Genomic DNA, 20,720 nt, shown 5'->3' with positions numbered 1-20,720 from the left:
TCCTCCTCCTTCTCCATTCAGAAGGGGTAAGGCCTCCCATGGGAGTCACCAAAACATGGCATATCAAGTTGAGGCAAGACCAACCTCCTCCCCCTTGCATCAAGCCTGAGCTAGGCATCCCACCATAGGGAACAGGTTCCAAAAAGCCAGCTCATGCACCAGGGACAGGTCCTGGTCCCACTGCTAGAGGCCCCACAAGCAGACCAAGCTACACAACTGTCACCCACATGTAGAGGGTCTAGGTCTTTCCCTTGCAGTCTCCCTTGCTGTCAGTCTAGAGTCTGTGAGCTCCTACGAACTTGGGTCAGCTGTCTCTGTGGGTTTCCCTGTCGTAATCTTGACCACCACCCCCTGCTCATATAATCTCTCCTCTTTCTCTTCAGCTGGATTCATGGAGCTTGACCAAGTGCTTGGCTGTGGATCTCTGCATCTGCTTCCTTCAGTTACTGGTTGAGGGATCTATGATGACAATTAGGGTAGTCACCAGTATAACTACAGGAGAAGGTCAGTTCAGACACCTGCTCTACTATTGCTTAGAGTCTTATCTGGGGTCATCCTTGTAGATTCCTGGGAGTTTCTGTAGTACCAGTTTTCTCCCTAACCTCATAATGGCCCCCTCTATCAAGATATCTCTTTAATTGCTCTCCCTCTCTGACCCTCCCCCAACTCGACCATCCAGATTCCTCATGTTCCCATCCCCCATCCCCTCCCCTGTACCTCCCCCCCAGCCCTCGGTTTACTCAGGAGATCTCATCTATTTCCCCTTCCTAGGGCAATTCATGTATCCCTCCTAGGGTCCTCCTTGTTACCTAGCTTGTCCAGGGCTATGGATTATAGCCTGGTTATTCTTTGCTTTATATCTACTATCTACTTTTGAGTTAATACATACCATGTTTGTCTTTCTGGGTCTGGGTTATCTCACTCAGGATCTTCTTTTCTACTGCCATCCATTTGCAAGCAAATTTCCTGATGTCATTGTTTTTCACAGCTGATAATACTCTATTGTGTAAATGTACCACATTTTCTTTATCCATTCTTCGGTTGAGGGGTATTTAGGTTATTTCCAGGTTCTGGCTATTACCAATAATGCTGCTATGAACATAGTTGAGCAAGTGTCCTTGTGGTATGATTGACCATCCTTTGGGTATATGCCCAAGAGTGGTATCTCTGGGTCTTGAGGTAGACTGATGCCCAATTTCTTGAGAAACCACCATACTGATTTCCAAAGTGGCTATACAAGTTTTGCACTCCCACCATCAGTGGAGGAGTGTTCCCCTTACTCCACATCCTCTCCAACATAGGCTGTCATCAGTATTTTTGATCTTAGCCATTCTGACAGGTGTAAGATGGTATCTCAGAGTGGTTTTGATTTGCATTTCCCTGAATAGGTAAAGAGGTTGAGCAATTCTTTAAGTGTATCTTGGACATTTGAGATTCTTCTGTTGAGAATTCTCTGTTTAGATCTGTACCCCATATTTTAATTGGATTATTTGGTATTTTGATGTCTAACTTTTTGAGTTCTTTATATATTTTGGAGATCAGCCCTCTGTCAGATGTGGAGTTGGTAAAGATCTTTTCCCATTCTATAGGCTACTGTTTTGTCCTATTGACAGTGTCCTTTGCCTTAGAGAAGCCTTTCAGTTTCAGGAGGTCCCATTTATTAATTGTCAATCTCAATGTCCGTGCTACTGGTGTTATATTTAGGAAGTGGTCTCCTGTGCCAATGTATTGAAGGCTACTTCCTACTTTCTCTTCTATCAGGTTCAGTGTAACTGGATTTATATTGAGGTCTTTGATCCACTTGGATGTGAGTTTTGTGCATGGAAATAGAGATGGATCTATTTGCTTTCTTCCACATGCCACCATCCTGTTATGCCAGCACAATTTATTGAAAATACTTTCTTTTTTCCATTGTATATTTTTGGCTGTTTTGTAAAAAACCAGGTGTTCATAGGTGTGTGGATTTATGTCAGGGTCTTTGATTATATTCCATTGATCCATGTGTCTGTTTTTATGCCAATACCAAGCTGTTTTTATTACTATAGCTCTATAGTTGAGCTTGAAGTCAGGGAGGGTGACATCTCCAGAAATTCCTTTATTGTACAGGATTGTTTTAGCTATCCTAGGATTTTTGTTTTTCCATATGAAGTTGAGTATTTTCTTTTGAGGTCTGTGAGGAATTGTGTTGGGATTTTGATGGGGATTGCATTGAATCAGTAGATTGCTTTTGGTAAGATTGCTGTAAGATTTTACTATGTTAATCCTACCTATCAGTGAGCATGGGAGATCTGTAGCTGGAGGGTTTCTCTCTGGGTCCTGCCAAGCCCCCATAGTACTGCAACCCACTTATAAAATAAACACTCAGAAGCTTATATTACTTATAAAGCGTCTCCTGACTCAGTCTTCCTGTTCCCAGAATTCTCCTCTCTCTTTGTCCCACCTATACTTCCTGCCTGGCTACTGGCCAGTCAGCACTTTATTTATTAACCAATCAGAGTAACACATTCACAGCATAGAGAACATCCCACATCAGATATCTTTCCATTTTCTGATATCTTCTTAGATTTCTTTCTTCAAAGACTTGAAGTTTTTGTCATACAGGTCTTTCACTTGTTTGGTTAGAGTTACCCCAAGATATTTTATATTATTTGTGGCTATTGTAAAGTGTGTTGTTTCTCCTATTTCTTTCTCAGCCTCTTTATCATTCGTATATAGGAGGGCTACTGACTTTTTGAGTCATCTTGTATCCCACCACATTACTGAAGGTGTTTATCAACTGTAGGAGTTCCCTGGTAGAATTTTGGGGGTCACTTATGTAGACTACCATATCATCTGCAAATAGCAAAAGTTTGGCTTCTTCCTTTCCAATTTGTATTCCCTGATGTCCTTTTGTTGTCTTATTGCTCTAGCTAGAACTTTGAGTACTATATTGAATAGATATGGGGAGAGTCAACCACCTTGTCTTGTTCCTGATTTTAGTAGAATCATTTTGAGTTTCTCTCTATTTAATTTGATGTTGGCTGTTGGCTTGCTGTATATTCCTTTTATTAAGCTTAAGTATGTTCCTTGTGTCCCTGATCTCTCCAAGACCTTTTTAATGAAGGGGTGTTGGATTTTGTCAAAGGCTTTTTCAGCATCTAATGAGATGATCATGTGGGGTTTTTTTTCCTTTCAGTTTGTTTATATAGTGTATTACATTGACAGATTTTCCTATGTTGAACCATCCTTGCATCCCTGGGATGAAACCTACTTGGTCATGGTGGATAATTTTTTTTTGATGTGTTCCATTGATCCTTCTTTAAGCCTTTATAACACTGTTTTCTATCTCCTCTTCTTGAAAGCTCCAGACCCATGGTACCTTACTAATTTTCTGACCTCTATGGTTATTCCAATGAAATATATCTGAAGATACAAGACTACCATCCACAGATGAGAGAAAAAGTGTGACATTTATCTTTCAGGATCTAGATTACCTCATTCAGACCCTATTTCTGAGGATGCCTGGTTCTGGTTCACAGAACGCAGCATATTCTGGCACTGATATCGAAGCTTCATACCTACTGGCTAGGTTTTATGGTGCTGGAAGATGCTGTGCATGCTACCACAGAAAAGTAACCATCAATCTTACCCAGCTGTAAATGATTTCAGCACAATAACAACTGGCCTGGTAGGCCATGACCCCTGGTGCAATAGGGGCATGAAGATCACAGGAGTAGGCTGCTATATAGGTCGCTCTCTCCAAACTGATGACAAGGCCACATTGTTGAAGACAACACCCACACAACTCATTAAACATGGAGAAGTCAAGCTGGAAACTACATAGAGCCTTTATCCCTATGTGCTAGCATGTTTGGTACAGATAGGTACTCTACATGCTACCAAAAGAGAAAAATAAACACTAAGACAGCCACAAACCCTTTGATCTACAGTGGTATTCTGCCTTCAAGATTTAATGGAGCTTGCTAGGCTGTGGGAGTGCACACATTTAATCCCAGCACTCAGGAGACAGAGGAAGGCGGATCTCTGTAAAATTTTTTTGGCCACCGTGGTCTATAAAACAAGTTCCAGGACAGCCAAAGCTATTACATGAAAAATCCTTCCCCCCAAAAAACATACTGGGGCAGTTGTGGGACAAAGCTTGTGCAAGTAACCAACTAATATCTGCCAATATCTGATTTGACTTAAGGCCTCCCTCCATGAGATGGAACCCATACCTGACACTGCTTGAATAACCAAGAACCTGGGACTAGATAGCCTAGGGACCTAGGATAAAACTAAATACTACTGTTCTTAAAACAATAATAACAACAAAAAATGTAGCAATTAAATGACTCCTAATGACATTCTCCTCTACTCATAGATCAGTGCCTTGCTAAGTCATCATCAGAGAAGATTCCTCCTTCAGCTAATGAGAACAAATACAGAGACTCGCAACCAGACTTTATGCAGAGAGGAGAGACTTTGGAAAACTCAGCCCAAAACAGGATGTCTCTATCAAATCCCTCCTCTCAGGAGTCAGGTAATTGTGGTGGTATTGTGTTCCCCAAAATATCGTGCACCCTAATAAACTTCTCTGGAGTCAGATACAGAACAGCCACTAGATACAAAGGCTAGAAAATGGTGGCACTCACACCTTTAATCCTAGCATTCCAGAGGCAGAAATCCATCTGTTCAAGGATACAGCCAAGCATGGTGACTCACGCCTTTAATCCCAGAAAGCAAGCCTTTAATCCCAGGGAGTGATGATGGTAGAAAGCAGAAAGGTATGTAAGGTGTTAGAACCAGAAACTAGAAGCATTTGGCTGGTTAAGCTTTTGGCTGGTTAAGCATTCAGGCTTGTGAGCAGCACAGTTCAGCTGAGAACCATTCGGATATGAGGACACAGAGGCTTCCAGTCTGAGGAAACAAGTTCAGCTGAGGAATTGGCAAGGTGATGAAGCTGTGGCTTGTTTTGCTTCTCTGATTTTCCAGCATTCACCCCAATAACTGGCCTCAGGTTTGATTTTATTAATAAGAACTTTTAAGATTCCTGCTACAGGTAACTTAGTGAAAGAGGAGGCAGAAAGAGTGTAAGAGCCAGAGGGGATGGAGGACACCAAGGAAACAAGACCTCCAAGTCAACATGATCAAATCACATATGAACTCATAGAGACTGAAGCAGCATGCATAGGGCCTGCATGGGTCTGCACCAGGTCCATCTATCTATCTATCTATGTATCTGTCTGTCTGTCTGCCTGTCTATCTACCCACCCACCTATGACTTGCAGCTTAGTGTTTTTCTGGGATTCCTGAGTGTGCAAATTAGTGAGTATCTGTTTCTTGTGCCTTCTCTTGCACTCTTTTCCTTCTGTTTGTTTGTCTTAACCAAACTCTGATGGGTTAGTTTTTGCTTAATCTTATTTTATTTTATTATTATCCCTTAGAAGCCTGTTTGTTATCTGGATATGATGGAAGGTGGGGAAGAACTGAGAGAAGTAGAGGAAGGGGAAACCATAATCAGGATATATTATGTGAGAAAAAGTCTATTTTCAATAAAAGGGAAAAATTAAAAAAAATCTTAATACATGTACATGTATGCATGCAGTAATAATTAGTGAAAAATAAGGCCATGAATTTGAAGGAGAGTTTGAAGGGGTATATGGGAGGAGTTGGAAGCACAAAAGGAAAGGGAGAAATGTTCTGATTATATTATAATCTCAAAATAAAATTAAAACTTTTTTCCTGCTTTTTTAAAGAAAGACCATACAGTTTATATCTCTTTATATGTTGCTTCAATTTATAGCTTATTTTAATCAGTTATTCAATTATCAGAAATTTATATTTATTTAATATTAATAAATAGTCACATACTTTTAAAAAAGATCATGGGAGTAACCAATCACTTTCTGATTAGATTTATGTTTCCCTGCACAAGAAAACCCATATTTGGCACCATTGTTGGACTAACAACCTGTGACTAGACAATTAATAAGCCCCAGGGCAAAACCTATTATCATTATTCTACTAAATGGACATAATATTAAACCTACTTCTAATGGCTTGTTATACCCCTAGATCAGTACATCTCTCAACCCTCATTAGGAAAGCTTCTGTTTGCAGTAGATAGTGATTAAGACCGAGACCCACAACTTACCAGGGTGCAGAGAATAAGAACCTACAGGATGCTCAGTCCTAACTGGATCATCTATTCTCCACCCTCTCCTTCCAAGACTCAGGGATCATTGTGGAAGAAGGGACAGAAATGATGGTAAGAGCCAGAGGGACTTATGAATAGAAGGAAATGGTGTCCCCTAGATACAGCGAGACATGCACATATGAACACACAGTGGTTATGACAGCATGCACAAGTTTTGTGCAGGCTCCAGCCAAACTAAATCTCAACATGGAGATGGGAGGTGGCTATGAAGTGTCACCCCTAGCCAAGGAGTTACTGGAAATCGACGGCTGCTGGGAAGGGGAGAGTCAGTTTTTAAGGGTTTCCACTTGCAGGTCAACTACAGTCCAATAGAATACCACACATTGATGAATACATGGGCAACCCAAAATAGACTTTATGGATTCAAACAAACAAACAATAGAGAGGCCACAAAGTTGGGTGTGGAAAGGGCTGGATCCAGAAGTTGGGGCAGGGGTAAATATGACCAAGACATATTGTACAAAGTTGTCAAGTAACTAAAGAGAGAGAAGAGAGGTGTCAACAATGCATGCTTTCAAACCTAAGAAAATAGAAAAAAAAGAAAAGAACATTGTGCATAATGTGAAAATAAAATGACTAATAAAGATAATGGAATAATTCTTGAAAGTAGAAAAATAGTGGAGAAAAGGAATACAACTGGAATTTAGTTCTTGGCAGTGATAAATAAAATTGAAAGACTGGTTAGAATTACTAGGGATAAAAAGAGATGACAAACATCTAATATCAAGGATGAGAAAGGGGCATGATAAAGTCTATATACCTTAAAAAGATAAAAAAGGGAAATTATAAGTAACTTTATGTCAATAGTTTTCACAGGTTAGGGGGAATGAATAAATTCCTTGAAAGATACTAACTACTAAAGGTTACTCAAAAAGAAATAATATATGTAACTTTGATTTGTCAATATATAATAAAATTAAGCACAAGGAAATGACTAAACTGAATAGCCTTGTATCTATTAAATCAGTTAAATGTGTAATTAAAACATATAGTTTAACAAATTGTCACAAAGAAGCCTTTGGGCCCAGAAGGCTTCATTGGTGAATACTACCAAATATTTAGGAAAGAAATAATACAAATTGTCCATAGAAACTCTTCCAGAAGGTTGAGGGGGATGTAAAACTTTTTAACCCATTCTATGAGGCCAGTGTGAAAGCTCGAGACAAGAGAAAAGAGATCTATTGTCTGATATTCTTCATAAATATACCAATAAACTCTTTTGTTAAAGTCTCATGTAGCTCAGGCTGGCGTCAAACTCATTGGGCAGCAGAGGTTGGCCTTGAATTCCTGGCCATCCTGTTTCTACCTCCTGAAGGCTAGGATTATAAGTGTGTGCTATGTGGTGAGGTGACAAAATTGCTAATGAAAGTTTATTAAATCCTATATAATAATGTGTTTAGATGTGCAATGTGTAATGATCAACTAGAGTTTATTTTTGGAATGCCAGGATGGGTGTCCATTCCAAATCTATCAAGGTACTTCATTATATTAAAAAAAAACTAGTGTAGATTAACTACATATTATCTAGGTAGATGAAAAAGAGATATTGATTAAATTCAACATCCATTTGTGGAAAAATCTCTAGCCTAAAATGGAATAGAAAGGAACTTTCTCAACCTGAAAGTAGTCATCTACAACATTCCTAAAGCTTGCATCTTGCTGAAAGATAAAGACTGAGTGTTCTGCCTTTTAAATTGAAAACATACATCTCCCTTGCCCATGGTCAGCATCCTCACGAAGCTGGTAGCCAGTGTAGCAAGGCCATAGGCTAGAAAATCATGATCACTGATGTGAAAAATCCCAAAGAAACTACCACACAAAAGCAACCAAAAGACCTATTAGGACTAATAATAAGTGAGTTTATCTAAGTCCTGGGATATGATCAGCCCCCCCCTAATTAATCATTTTCCACATACTATCAACAATTAAATTTTTAATTTATTTTTAACAGTTTTTTCTTTCCTTTATTATTTATTTATTAAAGAAATATTTACTTACTTATTTATTTATTTTACATCCTGGCCACAGTTTCCCCTCCCTCTTCTCCTCCCAGTTCCTCCTCCCCATTCCCCTCTGTTCTCACCTCCCCAATCCTCTCCTCCTCCTCCATTTGTTTAGGAAAGGGCAGGTCTCCCATGAGTGTCAACAAAACATGGCATATCAAGTTGCAGTAAGACTAAGTACCTCCCCATGTATTAAGGCTGAGCAAGGTGACCCAATATGAGGAGTAGGGTCCCAAAGTCAGTAAAAGAGTCTGAGACAGTCTCTGTTCCCACTGTTAGAAGTCCCACAGGAGGACAAAGCTATACAACTGTAATATATATGCAGAGGGCCTAGGTCAGATCCATGCAGTCTCCCTGGTTGTTGGATCAGTTTCTGCAAGCCCCTATGAGCCCAGGTTAGTTTGTCCTGTGAGTTTTCTTGTAGTGTCCTTGACACCCCTGGTTCCTACAATCCTTTCTTCCCCTCTTCTGCAGGATTTCCCAAACTCTGCCTAATGTTTTGCTCTGGGTCTGCATTTGTTTCCATTAGTTGCTGGATGAAGCCTCTCTGATGACAATTGGACTAAGCACCAATACGGTCACAGGAGAGGGCCAGTTCAGGATACATATCTGCTATTACTACTGCTAGGAGTCTTAGATGGGGTCATCATTACAGATTCCTGGGAGATTCTCTTCTACCACATTTTCTGAAATTCCATCTTCCACCTGTCAGAATGGGCTAAGATCAAAAACACAAGCAACAGCTCATGCTGGAGAGGACATGGAGCAAGGGAAACACTCCTCCATTGCTGGTGGGAGTACAAACTTGTACAACCACTTTGGAAGTCAGTGCGTTGGTTTCTCAGAAAACTGGGAATCAATCTAGATCCAGCTATTACTGCTCTTGGGCATATAATGCTCAATTAATATATATTATTATATATATATTTTATATTGAGCAATATAAAAATGCTCAATCATACCACAAGGACACTTGCTCAACTATGTTCATAGCAGCTTTATTTGAAATATCCAGAACCAGGAAACAACCTAGATGTCCCTCAACTAAGGAATGAATAAAGAAAATGTGGTACATTTACACAATGGAGTATTACTCAGCAGTTAGAAAAAGGACACCAGGACATTTGAAGACAAATGGATGGAACTAGAAAAAATTATCCTGAGTAAGGTAACCCAGACCAAGAAAGACAAACATGGTATGGACTCATTTATAAGTGGATATTAGTTGTAAAATAAAGGATAACTATGCTACAATCCACAGACCCAGAGAGACTAGATAACAAGGAGGGTTAATGGAGGGATGCCTGTATATCCCTGGGAAGGGGAAATAGAAAAGATTTTGTGAGTGGACTGAGGGCAGGTGGGGATGGGAACATGAGCAATCAGATTGTGGGAGGCGGGTAGAGGAAGAGTACTGAAAGAGACTAGTGGAAAGGGGGGATATTTCAAGATCAGGAAAAATTTTAATTTAAATTACCATTTGTAATACTGAAATTATGAGCTACTTAGGTACAATTTTGAAAAATATATGTGGGGTGTGTGTGCTAAAAACTATAAAACACAGATGAAAGAAATCAAATAAGAACTTGAATAAATGAGGAGTTATACATGTTTACAAAGAGAAAACAGTACTGTTTTCAGTTTCCCCTCAAATTATTTTATAGATAAAACAGTATCATAGTAAAAATCCCAGTGGTATTGTTACATGTTTTATTTTTTTCTTTTGTATATGTAGGCAAATTGATTATAAAATTTATGCAAAGGAACTATAATAACCAAAACAAACTGAAAAAAATTGGAAGATTGACACTGATTGACTTGAGAACTTACTATGAAGCTGCATTAATCAAGAAAATGTCTTGTCAAAAGTTAGTTATTTCGGAAACTGAGGAAGATCGTCTCTGTGGTACTGGAACAAGTGTACAGGAAGTGGAGGGAAGGAGAAAATAGGGATTGTGTGGCTTCGGTTAGGTCAGTGCCCCTCCAGCTCTCAGTTTCCACGTTTCCCAGGCTGGATTTGAACTCCTGGTTCTTGTGCTCCATGTCACAAGTGCTGGGATTAAAGGTATGCACTACCACATTCAGCTAGGTAAGGTTTCTTGGATATTACACTTAAGGCACAGTCCATTTAAAGAGAGAGAGAAAAAAGAAAGATAAATGGGTTTAAATGGGTTTCATCAGAAGTTAGGATTTTAAAAAAAAATACCATCAAAAGAATTATGTAAAAATCACAGACTGACTGGTAAAATGTACTTGAAAATCACATATCTGATAAGATGTGTGTATCTGATTTGTGTAAAGAACTCTTAAAATTCAATGGTAGGATCTGGGGAGCTGGATCCATGGGTAACATACTTGCCATGCAAGCATGAGGACCTGAGTTTGGGGGCCCACCACCCATGTAAAAAGCTGGGCATGGTGACATAGTTTGTAGTCTCAGCAGAGAGAGGTAGAGATAGGAAGGCCCCAGGGCCTTGCTAGCCAGCCAGGATAGCCAGTTGGTTAATTCCAGGTTCAGTGAGAGACCCTGTCTCAAATTGTGCGGAGCACAGTAGAAGAAGGCACAGACATTACCCTCTCATTTCCACATATGCACACACTTATGTGCACCCAACAAACATGCACAAACACACACGTGCATATATCACACAAATAAAACTTCAAGGAGAGAAACAACCCTGGGGAAAAATGGGTGAAAGTTTTTAATGGACAGACACTTTGCTAAAAAAGATACACTCATGGTGAATGAACATATGAAAAGATGCCTACATTATCAATCCCTAAGGAATGCAAGTCAACACCACGAGATGCCATTTATAAACCTATAGAGTAACTTTTAAAATATTTTATTAATTATTCAAGAATGCCGTACAATATATTTTGATCTTACTCCCTACTCCTGTCCCCAACTCTGTCCAGATCCAACCACACCTCCCTACCCGACCCCCCCCCCACTCCCGTTTTCCTTCCTCAACTTCATGTCCTCTTTTTAAAAATAATTCATTGAGTCCATTTTTGGCTGCTCATGTACTCCTGGATGTGGGGCACTCCCCTGGAGTGTGGTCTGCCAGCCAGTGGCTGCAAGCTGAAAGAAAACTGGCTTTCCTTCCTTCAGGAGCCATTGCCTGTCAATAGCTCTTCAGAGGTGAGGGCTCTGCCCCTTCAGTCCTGGAATGTTGACTGGCTCGATCTTGTGTAGGCAGCCACAGTTGCTGTGAGTTCATGGGTGCAGCAGTCCTGTAATGTCCAGAGACACTGGTTTGTTCCAGTCTTCTCCAACCTTTGGCTCTTACAATCCTTCTGCCTGCTCTTCTAAATCCTGAGCATTTGGAGGGGAGGGGAGAAGCATTTGTGGCAGAGAATTCCACAGATGTTTGTTTTCTGCCCTTTGACTGCTTGTGAGGTGTTTTTGTTTTGTTTTGTTTGTTTTGTTGTTGTTGTTGTTGTTAATTGCCATCCACTACACAAAGAAACTTTTCTGATCAGGACTGAGAGCTGTGGATAGAGAGAGATGAATTTAGAGGGCAGTTTGATACTGTGTCCATTTAACGAAGTAATGATGGTAGGTTCACCTGTGAACTCCCCAGCCATGGGTTCTTGGCCATATCTGCAGGACCAGGCATGTGCTTCCTTTTGTGGAGCAGGGCTTAAATCCAATCAGAAAGTGGATGGTTACTCCCATAACATAGGTGCCACTGGTACACCATGAGCAGGCAGTCTTGCCAGGCTGATCATTATTGTAGTTCACTAACAAAGACAGACTAATGCTAAATGAGCCTGTGAAAAGATGACTAACATTATTAACCTCTAGGAAAATGCAAACTAAAACCCCAAAGGTGTAACATTTATAAACCGGGAATAACGTTTTAAATTATTACATTAGTAATACCAAGTACAAAGGAGATGCAGGGGACCTACACTCTGGGAATGAAGGAAGGTACATCTAACATTGGAAAACTGAGTTCTTTACAGGGTAAATGTATTTATGATTTAACTAGAAACAACGTGCTAGTCACTCCAGTAAAGAGAAAACTTACGTTCAAATGAAGCTCTGCGTGTAAATATTTATGGAAGCTTTTCTTGTGATAACCAGTGACCAGCAAACTTCCCAATGCCCTTCATCCAGTAAACAGATGGTCAAAATGTATGGTATATTATCAGGCTATGTAATAAAATGAGTCTCAGATAAATTATGCTAAGTGAAAATCCAGGTTCAATTTCATGCATATGACATTCTGGAAAAAACCAAAACCATATGGACAAATCAGAGCAGTTGGTTGCTAGAGCCTGGATTTGAGAGTAGAGATAAAGGCTGGCTGTGAAAGGGCATGGAGATGCTTTAGGGTGACCTTTACATAGCTATTTTGTCCAAGTTTTCAGAATGATGGAAAAAAGGGTTAAATTCCAATATGAGTAAGTGTCACATGAGGCAAAAATTTTAAAATTTAAAACATTACCTTTATAGTAATACCTCTAACTTAATATTACATATTCTTTTTAGAATGCCAATTATATCTATGCCTTGCTTTATGTTGTTCAAAGCACTTACTGCTAACATCTAATCTAATTTATTACATAGTCTGACGTCTCTACCCTAAACCAGCACACACATTCTGAGTCTCTGCCTATTTCATTTGCTGCTGTCTTCCAAATACATAGGACAGTTCTTGACACATTGTCAGCACTAAAAATGTTTGTTGAATTAGTGACTAAATAAATGAACAAAATCATTGTTTTGCCTATGCCCTTTTGAGAAGGCTGAGTAGATCACACAACTCCATTCATCTGCCTTATCTATAAAATGGGGTTTTTGCTCATCGCGAGGGAGCAGTTATGAGGGTAAAATGGGAACAAAAGCTTAAAACTTTGCTATAAACTCAATAGGACTGCATAAACTAGCATCCTTTTGAGAGTCACACAGCCTTTAACTTTTGCTATTTCCCTTTACTATACTTACAGGACAGCATTTATAGTTGCAGACTGCATTAGTTACATTTCTCATTGCGGTTACAAAATGCTTGGCAACAGACAAGCAGACAAAATTGTAAATTTTTGTCTGCTGGGCCATCTCAGTGGCTCTTACTGACTGGAGAGTAGACTGAGTGGGTTAGAAGACTTTGGGAGAGTAGGAATGAGCCATTGCAATGAGGCAGGAAAGATTTGATTTGTGAAATACGTAATATGAAAAATGTATCCTTCTTTGTATAAATTAACACAGTAGGAAAATATTTTGTCGAATCCCTGTTCTCCAACTCTGAAAATGTGGACATTTTACTATATTTAGTCTGAGTGTGCAACATAGTAACATAGGTGTTGAAGAGGCGCTTCTTAGTTGGTAGATTTGAATTGTTACATGAAGGGGATTAAAAAACGGCTTACCCTTCCGAAATAAGATCGTCTCATTTAGCTTTTGGGGCCCGTAGGCAGTGACACAGCTGGGACCTGGTCCAGCTGGCAGTTTTAGGTGTACGAGGATCAAGCCACGTGACAGCAGTGCGTAGGACTGCTGTAACAGGAATGCCTGCCTCCCTTGTCTCATGCCCTGCCAACACTAGTCATGCCTACTTGTTCCAGAACAAAGAGCTAGCCTCCAGCTCCTTGTGTGAGTGTGTTGAGGATAAGCTTGGTTCCAGCAGAGTAGAACTGGATCCTCTATTATTAGTTAACTCCTGAAGTCTGGAAAAATTCAAGCATGTTTTTTGAGGAAATGTAAGTTTTCAGAGTAGCAGGGAGGTCCTTGTCCAAAGTGAATTGTTCTCAGTAGAGATGATAAAGTCTAATGTGGACCAGGTTTGGATTAAATTCCTCAATGTTACCCATCTGTATCAACTCTTGAGAAAAGGAATGACTCTCCCTGACCCCAATCCCCTCAAACATAAAATTGAAGTCCATTCCATTCAGTCACTCAGTTATATAAAAGTCACTTATTAAGCATGTTCTGGGTATTGGAGAAGGCAGCTCATGGGAAGGGTTGGAAGGAAGAAAGGGAAGAGGGAAATGATGTAGTGTTTCAATTACAAAAAAAAGTAAAGTAAAAACAAATACAATGGTAACTAAATTGGCATGGTCTCCTCTGACAGAGGATTTACCATCTCAAGGATAGCAATAATAATTCACAGAATTATTTTAATAATAAATAGTCTTGAGTGTAATGAATACTTTGGACGGTTTTCCCTAATGATAACTTTCACGAGAAAAAAGACAATGAATGGCTTTCCTCAAAGTCAGTGTAGTGTGGTCGCCTTGTTCATCTTAGCATGGTGTTTCCAATGGGGAAAGATTAACTCTAGGCCCAAGCAGCTTGTGAACAGCCGTAGATCCTGGGGGGCAGGAATACACATCTCACAAGAAAGAGCAGTGAAGCAAGGAGCAGAGGCAGATGATGAAGGACCCCAATGTCTTGAGCCTTCCTGCCTCCGGCTTTGTCTTTGCCCTTGGGTTTATGGCAAATCCCAGTGTCTTTATCTGTGTAGTAATTCAAACTAGCCCCTACAAGCAAAATACAACACTAACAGTCACTCAATAAATGTCAGCCAGTCAACTCACTTTGCTTTCTCTACCTCTGTCTACTGGCATACTGTCTACTGTCTACAGACCCACTCTCCCAGTTACTCTACATCCTCAGAGTTATTCATAGTTTCTCCTTCCTCAGTTTCTACATCCAGCCATTCTATAAGCTATGCAGATTTTGCTTCCTAAATACTTGGTAAACTCCTCTTCTGGACTTGCTCTCCAGTAGGGCCTCATCTTTCCCCAGGACTAAAGCCACAGAATCTTATCAATTTTCTTTCTTTTTGTCATTTCGTTGTTTTTAGTTTGCCCTCCTTACGTAAGGTGCAGTGAATTACATAGAAAGTTGATAAAGTCATCTCTCCCACAGAGTGAACAACTGTCCTAGTTGTACTTGATTTCCCTTTCAGAGGGGATTTCCTCGACCATCCTTGCTACAACCAGGATAATACCAAGCAAAGGGAAATGGTTACCTATTAAAATTAAGCTGTTAAAATAATTTTTTCACTACCTACAGAATCCAGGTTTTTAGCACAGCATGGGAAACATCTCTTTACTTCCCCTCCTCTAGTTTCTTACATAATCCCTGCCTTTTTGCTTCACATGAAAACACTAGTATTAAAGCCCTGTGTGATTCTCTAAATTTATGGTGCTGTTGCATACCTCTGTGCTTCTGCATGGGGATTTTCTGCCTAGAGTAGCCTTTCTTCAACCTTTCTGAGAAGTGATTCATGCCTCTAGACATTGCTTAAGTCTTCACTTGCTCTATTACATCTTTATACTCGTTTCTTCCTTTAAAAGACTGCTCTTTTATCTACTGTCTTAATGCATACTCATTTTTTTTGGTGATTATGTTACATATGCTCTTTAACTTGTGTTCTGATAATCAATCATGAGCAGGAAGTCTGAGGTTAAATTATGTAATACACCCAAACTACTGAGAACTGCAGCTTATAAGGCAGTGCACAGGCGCGTGTTTGCTGGTCACTCTCATGATGTGCCTGACTTACTACCCCTACCCAATAGTCTAGTACTATACCACACAATGCTAGCTTGGTGAAAGTTCAATTTGTACTATATTAGTATTTTTCTTATACAATCTTAAAGTCAGTAAGTCCTAAGTCAACCTATTATAAGTTGGGGACTAGCTATAAACTCTAAGAATTTTGGTTACAGGTCTTCTAGAACATTTCTTGACATTGGTATTTCAACATTTACATGTCATAGGAGCATAATATGAGATAAGGAAATATTTGTTGAGTAGAACCAAACCAAGTTTTAATAACTTCTGGTTGACAAAGTGTGTTTCTATAATTAGTTCATTTGGTCCTCGCAATAGCCATTAGAAGTATTATCTTCATATTGACTGAGGAAATGGGCTAAAGAGGCCAGCTGAATTGCCTAAGATAATACAAGCATAGTCCAAGCTATGGCATCTGGCTTGAAGTCCCTTGTTATTAGAACTGTATGCTTATTTATCTAAATTAGGTCATAATGGTAGACAGAATAATGGCCTTTCAGAGATGCCTACTTCTTAATTACTGGAACTTCTGAGTTATATGACAACATGGGTAAAGCAAATTTGCATGTGTATTAAGAATCTCTAACTGTGGAAGTGATCAGACTGTCTGCATGGCTTGCTGAAATCAAAAGGGACCTGAGAAAAGGTAGATAAGAGGGTCAAAGTCAGAGAGGAGATGTGACGATGGGAGCTGAGATTGAGGAGGAAGGTCACAGCCAAGGAAGGGGGCTGCCTCTAAAAGCTGGAGAAGTCAAAGAAATGGGCTTTCTCTAAGGACTGCCAAAGATCACAGCCCTGATAGTACCATTCACCTTGTAAAGTGCTATAACATTTACCTAGCATGCACAGGCCCAGAGTTTGATTCATACCTTCTTCCCCTCTCCCCAATGATTCACCTTGTAAAACTCACTCCAAACATCTAACCTTCAAAACTGAAAGAGAAAAATCTCTGTTGCTTCTAAACCACTAAATTTGTGGCAATTTCTTATAGTGGGAATAGGAACTGATGTAGTTATTTTTCATTGTTTGTCTCTGTCAGTGTTTCATGCCTTTATATACTCCCAGATGGCATGGTTCTTGTCTCTTAAATTAACAGGTGCCATGTCAAGAGTCATGGCGTGACTGTTTTAATCAAGTTTAGGATAGTCTGAGAAATGCTTACTAGTGATTTTTGTAATATTGATGTAGACACTAACTCTCTATTGGTTGGTTGACATACAGTCTATCATCTATAAATATGTTTCCAGACTCAGACGCAAAGTACCTCCCAGTCTGTGAGCCTTCCTCCACTCTGAAGTACTATTTGTCGTTTTCCACTAGAGAGATTAACTCACTATGAGATAAATCATCAGTGGGAATGTAGAAAAACCATTTAGACAGATTTCTAAGGGGCTAACATATTTTTATACAGTTTAGGTCAGTAACATTAAACCTGGACACATGTGACATTTTGGATCATCTCAATTTCCACTATCTGCCTGTCAGTGTTACTTATTTTATAACTTTACATCTGTATACAAACTAATTTGCCTTATTTGGGAAGAACAATCCTACTACTTTTAAAAGTGACATTTTATGTTTTCCAATGGGAGAAGAGTCAAGAATTGAGGATATAACTCCATGCTAGAACATTTACCTAGTATGTACAAGTCCTAGTATGTACAAGAAAGAAAGAGAATTAGGAAAGTCCAGAGACCTGTGTCTGATTGGATTTTTATGAATTATGTGGGTGGCTTCCTCCCTAGCAATATATGTAGATGGAGAACGTTCATTAGGGATGGGAATGAGGGGAAATAGACAGTGAATGGATGAGTAAATATATGTTAAGACAGATGGTGATAGTTACCATGGAGTAAAATAAAACAGGATCCGGATGCTAGGAGCTAAAGAGAAGGCTATTTTACATGGAGGCAGGAACAGGAAAGTTCTAAACGAGATGATGTTTGAGCAAAGAGACCTATGTCAGTGAGGGATCAAACAGAAAAAGAAAACATCAAGTGCCCGATGGTAAGAGCTGTTTGGTGCATGTAAAGGATAACAAAGAATCATTGTAGCTGCAAGGGGGAGAAGGTGTAAGTGCTTATGAAGCAACACTTGGGTAGGAAAGTTTAGGGATATAAGTCAGTTCAAAGAGTAACTTTACTCAAGCACAAGTGGAAGCTGTTTTGCAGTGTTTCTTATACACTGGGTGGAGGTCAGGGTGGAGAATACATCTGATAAGCCTAGACTAAAATACCTCTATTTCTCCCTTTTCTGAGAGGAAACAGAATGTCAGTGAGAGCAAGAATAGAAGTCAGGTTTTAATACAGAGCCTCTAAAGACATTATTTGAAAGTAGAAATATAAATAGCACTTTAAATATATTATCCCTTTAATCTTCTGTTATTATCTCTATTTTACAGGTAAGAGAGTTAGCTTACTTCAAATCAAACAAAGACTTAACTTCTGGTAGTCTGGCCATAGAGTCTACACTATTAGTCACAAGAATTGGTTGCTAAAGAGAATTCTGAAGCCCAGGTTCTATACAACCCAGGTAAATCATGTCCTGTATGGTTCAAACTAAGTAGGACTTGCCTGCTAAACTAGATAAAGTTTGCTCTCTAAATTCTGTCACATCCTACCAATGTGCCAACTTACTCTGTGTACATAGCTGCCTTGGAGCCTGCACCACCTGGGACATGAGATTCCAAGTGCTGTGGAAAGAAACTATTTTGTCTTCTAAACAACGGTTAAGTCATGGTGAATCATGACTTAGGAAGGTGCTAACAAGGATCCAGGGCCAGCCCTATGATGTTCCAGATCCTACATCCATTGCTGGTGTTCTGTTGGTGAGTGTTGCCAAGAATGCTGAGGTTTAGCCTGAGATGACAGTACCCAATTATGTGGGACACTGTGGGAATGATGACACTCAAGAAGCCAACTCACAAGAATGCAGAAAGCATTCTAGGTGGCAAGACGTAGGAATCCAAAGCTGTAGTATGTGTCTTCCAAGCAACACTGCCAAGGAAAACAGAGTTGAGTGGAGGTCAGTGTAAATAGATCATGTTTCTTCATTCTTTGATGTCAGCCCTAAGCCTGGTGCATCAAGTTTGGACTCAGTCAGGAAATGAGTATCATTAGGATAAGTGATATGATGTAGGAATCAGAGCTCACATAAGCGCAAGAGGGACCAAGAGAATGAGGCTTGGTTGGCCTCCGAACATTTATAGAAAATAATTATTTTGGAGAAGTTCTAGAAGCCACCATATCTGGAAAAATGGCTTCACTGCTCCCAACTTCCAAATCTCATGTATTTTTTTTCTTTTTTTTTTTTTTTTTTTTTTGGTTTTTTTGAGACAGGGTTTCTCTGTGTAGCTTTGCGCCTTTCCTGGAACTCACTTGGTAGCCCAGGCTGGCCTCGAACTCACAGCGATCCGCCTGGCTCTGCCTCCCGAGTGCTGGGATTAAAGGCGTGCGCCACCACCGCCCGGCTCATGTATTTTTTTTCATTGGTAAAATATAGAGATCCAAACAGGGAACAAGATTTGAAAGGATTGAAAGGATTGGTGATGGTGTCAACTTTGTCTTACATAATGCTGCACACCTGGTGTAGAATTTCCATGAGTCCAATGAGTCCAATTCTCCTGCAATGGGAAGAGGTTACAACTCTGGCTCGGGGCTTGGCCTTGGTGTTTTGAATCCCATCGTCTCCCATATTCTCATTAAGGTTCACTTCTGACAGTTTTATTCACAGCTCCATTCTCTCCATTTGTGCAATGCCACCATCCTCTAATTCTGATAATATTCTCAGAATTTTTTTTTTGTACCTCTTCTTCCCTTTATGCATACTTTTAAAGACTGTATTGTTGTGTACCATCTAAAGTCATTTTTTCCCATTTATTTGTATAGGTTTTAGGAGAGACTCATTCAGGTCCATGGCTTTGACCTTAGCACAATTTGATTATAACTGATAACTCTCCTCCTTTCCTGAACCTTAAGCTAATATAGTGGACTATCCATATCTCTATGTAAGTATTGTATGAGGTAGGCTAAGTTGCTGTAACAAAGGACTCTAAAATTTGGTAGCATAAAGAAAAATAAGCATATTTGGCTATCAGGTTAACAACCAAGATGAATATTTAAGTGAGTGGATAGCTCTGGTATTTGGGGACCCAGACTAAGGGAGGCTTTGTTATTCTCCAGGTCATTATGATTATTACCATCCTAACCAGCAGAAGGAAGGAGAGGTGGAGAGTCAGGATTGGTGTTTTCTTAACAAGTCAGAAGCTGCACATGCTGTTCTTTGTCATAGCCCATCAGCAACATCTTAGGCATATACCCATTCCCTGCTACATGGAAGGCTGGAAAATGTAGTCACAAAGGAGTACTGGGCAGTCATGTCTTAGCTCCCATGTGGAAGAAGGAGAAGTAGATTCTAATAGACAACTAGCAGAATCTTCTACAGGTTTCAACATGTACAGAGTGGAATTCACACCCTTTCTCATGTCAGGATTATTTTCCTCCCTGTCCTTTTCTGTGTTCATTACAATTTACCCTTGTTGCACTGAACAGGAACCTGAGAACCACCCTGAAACCCACTCTCCTTGTGCTTCCCAAGCCAACATACCATAACATCCTGTCAACTTTGTGTCTTAATACTTTCTTGACCCAGGACCTCTCTCTTGCCATCCTGAGTTTCTAGAATAAGTGACCTGTACTTAATTCCAATCTTGCTATTCTCTAAATAATCCAGTGACCACCCTCCAGAATGATCTTTTCTAAAACACTAATTGGATCAAAGGGCTTTCAAGTCCTCCACTAGTTACTCAATAGTTGGGATTAAACCAAAACTTTTAAAATTGAAAATAATTTTTCATGCAATATATTTTGATTATACTTTTCCCTCCCTCATCTTCTTACAGATCCTCCCCACCCTTCCAACTCCCTGATTTCTCTGTCTCTATCTCTGTCTGTCTGTCTTTCTGTGTGTATAGATAACAAACTGATAAATA

The 20,720-nt window shown here is 39.7% G+C and overlaps 1 long non-coding RNA gene across 1 annotated transcript; it reads left to right on the top strand.

The window, feature by feature from the left end:
• The first annotated feature begins 390 nt into the window (after positions 1 to 390).
• On the top strand, positions 391 to 18,883 carry LOC128106091 (uncharacterized). Its single transcript, XR_008216595.1, has 4 exons — positions 391 to 504; positions 4,361 to 4,519; positions 18,132 to 18,262; positions 18,380 to 18,883. It is a non-coding gene; the product is annotated as an uncharacterized LOC128106091 (long non-coding RNA).
• Positions 18,884 to 20,720: the final 1,837 nt, after the last annotated feature.

This window comes from Peromyscus californicus, unplaced genomic scaffold, assembly GCF_007827085.1.
Source record: "Peromyscus californicus insignis strain IS unplaced genomic scaffold, ASM782708v3 Scaffold_9__1_contigs__length_137607984, whole genome shotgun sequence".
In the NCBI taxonomy this organism is placed as follows: domain Eukaryota; kingdom Metazoa; phylum Chordata; class Mammalia; order Rodentia; family Cricetidae; genus Peromyscus; species Peromyscus californicus.
Note: the sequence above shows the minus strand (reverse complement) of the source record. Positions and strands in the feature narration are given on the sequence as shown.